Genomic DNA, 3838 nt, shown 5'->3' with positions numbered 1-3838 from the left:
GAGGGAAACTGAAAACTAAAAGAAGATAAACCGTTGATGAAGGAAGCTCTAAGGAACAATAATGAGTAAGCTTAAAAAGGTGAAAAAACGTGTCATGTCAAGTTAATTTAAGATGCTATATAATTTTACTTTTCTAGGGGGTCGGGCCATGCATGGTTAACCTGTAAGCTTTTGGGTTTGGCTTAATTAATCCACAAACTTTTTTATTTCCATAACGACAAAAACTTCAATCCTTAATTAGTACAAACCAAAACTCTAAAAGAATAATTGTCAAAACAAAATCAAATTTTCGGTCAACCCCCTGCATGTTAATTTATGCTACAACTACAGTAAACATAGGCAACTTTGAGCTTAACAAAGAAATAAACATAGGCAATGTCAGAGTATATATAGAAAGGTACGTATTAACCTTAAAAAGAAAAAAAAAAAAAAAAGTATTGCACCTGCTATGGAGAAGTTTGATCGATCTTTACTAGTTTTGCTGGCACAATCAAAAGATCAGAGCTCCCTCTCTTTTTATAAGTAAATTAAGATCGGCACTTGTAAGATACAAGTTCCTCTAAACATAGAAAGAAGCATAATTAGCAAGAATCACCATTTGCCTTGCATTTCACTTAAAGAAAGCATCACGAAGAATCCCCACTTTCCTTGCATTTCACTTTCTGGATCAACATCCTCTTAATTATGGTACATGGAGCAAGGAAAACTACACTTACTCTCTCCTCTGACTTCCACCTAATTGCAATATTCCTCAAATTTTGGACAGATTAAGAAAAGGAATTTGCTAATAGATCTACGGGAAGGAAAGATCCCATTCTTGCCCAAGCACACAAGCATCTGACATGCATATAGAAACAAGGAGATATTTAGAACAAATATTGTTGCTTGGAAACTAGCTAGGAATTAAAGGAAAAAGGAAGATATATGCCCAAACCTTCCCCAACAATTAGATCTAAGAATCCAATTTAATTCTTTACCCCCATATATAAGCTTAAAATTTACCTCCCTTTGAGAGAAAATAGTGCAAGGAAGAAATAGCAAAAGGGGAATAAGTAGGTTAAAGGGCTAAGAGCATAAGTATAGTTTACCACTATTACAGTATTTTGTTCCATGAGTAGAATCAGGGTTTGAGAAATGTAGGGGCATGTGAATATAAATGGTTAAAATCCAAAATTGATCATATATAGTGCTTTTGAAGTTTATAAAATTAGTTACTAGGTTTCAAAAGTGATAAAATTGGTCCTTGGGCTTTGTGGATGTGTAAAATCACTCCATCCCTCAACTGCCGTCAATTATAATTATACTGTTTGCCACATATATGTATCTAAACAATCAGAACTGCTGCAAAAAGATAAGTGCAAGGGTTGATCTTCGAACATGGATATATGGTGTACGTCCGAATTGGATCAGTTCCAAAGAGTCATTGTTTCCTGAGTTGTCCAGATAAAGCAGCAGGCACCCGGCCACTCTCTGGTTAGCTAGGCTAATGTCTGAACAGTGTACGTCAAGAGATGTTCGGACGGGCTGAGTTCTAGAAAGGTCTCGTCTATTGGGATGTCCAAACGGTGCTGTGGATAGGAATTGTTGGGTTGTTCTAATGTCTAAATACGAGTTCAAAGTGTCTAGATATTGTGAAGGATTTCAAATGTAAATTGGCATTAGAGTTAGGCGGAAATTAAATTGGTTCTATTGGCGGGATTATCCCACATCGATTGTAAAAGGGGCTGGTGGTCAATTTATCAGTGTAAGGAAAAACCTCACCTCTTGAGCTAGCTTTTGGGGTTAAAAGAGGCCTAAGACCACCCAACACTAGTATTAGAGCCCAAGTTCAACCAACAAGTCTCGGTCCAACAATTCACGCCAAACTCTCCATCTTTCCTGTTAGTCTTTTCCATGCCTTCAACGCAACACAATCTGAAAAAATAAATAAATAAATAATCCAGAATCAAGCTTGCAAGGTATAGATCCATCGATTTGGTGGAAGACCCATCACCACCAGCAACTGCACACTCCACCTGAAGTTGTAGCGGTGTTATCCACGCGTTGCCACTTCTGCTTGATCAGCCAGGTTGCCGGATTGTTCCATAGATTAGCTGCCGGCCGTCCTATATCCGCCAAGAACGCCGCCATATCATCTCTAACGCGCCTCCACACGCCGCCCAGAGTTTCGGTCATTCCGCCTCTGCCGCTTCCGCCACAGGCCGCCGCTCGACAGAGCTTCCTCCGGCGATTCCAGAACAGCCTTGACTATCACTATCGGAGCTCCGACGCGCTGCCACGTGCCGGTCAAAGTGATTGCAGGTGGCCTTCACACGCCCAGCGCCGCCAGCCCCTTTCGCTTGTGTACCACATGCACCAGAAGAATTCCCATCTTGCTGCCAACCACGTGTCAACCTCTCACAGCGCCACGTCAGCCCTAAGGCCACATCAGCCCTAGTGCCCACGTCAATCAGTGCATGCCACATCATCTCACTGTTACACATCAGCCCTAGTCACGTCGGGTTGTCTGCCACGTCATCTCCTTGTTTGGTTGATTTTGACTTTGACTTCTCTAGAGTTGACAGTTGACTGTTGACTTTGACCACTCTCAAATTTGACCAGGTGTTTCCCATTTTTGGGAGAAACGGGTTGCCTCTGCTCTAACCTAGGGCCCGATGTATGATGAGGAAATTGTTGGGGTTGTCCTACATCAATTGTGGAAGGGGATGGTAGTCAATTTATAAGTGTGAGGGAAAGCATCACCTCTTGAGCTAGCTTTTGGGGTTGAGAGAGGCCCAAGACACTAGAATCAGAGCCTAGGTTCAACCAACAAGTCTCGACGCAACAGTCCACAGGAGAAACGGGTTGTCTCTACTCTGACCCAAGGCTTGATGTGTGAGGGAGGGATTGTTGGGATTATCTCACATTGATTGTGGAAGGGACTGATGATCGGTTTATAAGTGTGAAGAAAAGCATCAGCTCTTGAGTTAGCTTTTGGGGTTGAGATAGGCCCAAGACCACCAACAAGTGGTACCAAAGTTATGGTTAGCTTCCTAAGACGGGTGCCTGGACGTGTCAGATTTGGAGTTGTGTCCGCTTCCGCAACTCTTGAAGTTGAACACTTTTGAAAATGTAAAAAGACTCACAAGTGAGGTAGAGTTGAGTCAATGTGAAAAGACTCACAAGTGAGGGGGAGATTGTTGTGAGTTCACTTGTGAGTGTTGAGTCCCACATTGAGAGAGTATAAAGAAAAATAGTAGTTAGGGAAAACTTCACTTTGGCCCCCTGAACTTCCAGCCGATTTTATAAATCCCCCCGAACTTTCAAATTTCTCACTTTGGACCCCTGAACTTTCAATTTCTATCACTTTGGACCCCTCTGTTAGTTTTTAACGTTAAACTCAAACGGTTTGACTTTTTATCCACATTATACCCCCATGTTAAAACTACATTGTTTTGGGCCCCAAAACTACAACACCCACCCAACACAAAACGACGTCATTTTGGGCATGAAAATTATAATTTAAAATTCCAGGCAGGCTCCAGCCACCCCCTGGGCCAAAATGGCGTGGGCCACCCCATTTTTGGCCAAGGGGGTGGCTGGAGACACCCTCATGGCCAAGAGGGTAGTCCGGCCACCCCCAAAAGCGCCGCCCCCCCACCCAAAAACAAAAAAAAAAAAACATTCACGGTTTTGGGCTTTTGGGAGTGGCCGGACAACCCCCAAGGGCCTGGGGGTGGTTTCGATCACCCCCATACCGGCTGTAAGGGGTGGCTGACACCACCCCCCAGGCCCTTGGGGGTGGTCCGACTACCCCCAAAACCCTTTTTTTTAGGTTTTTTTTTTCTTTTGTTTTTTT

The sequence above is a fragment of the Corylus avellana genome, chromosome ca8, assembly GCF_901000735.1.
Source record: "Corylus avellana chromosome ca8, CavTom2PMs-1.0".
NCBI classification, from domain to species: domain Eukaryota; kingdom Viridiplantae; phylum Streptophyta; class Magnoliopsida; order Fagales; family Betulaceae; genus Corylus; species Corylus avellana.
The sequence above is the reverse complement of the archived record's forward strand: the minus strand, read 5'-3'. Positions refer to the sequence as shown.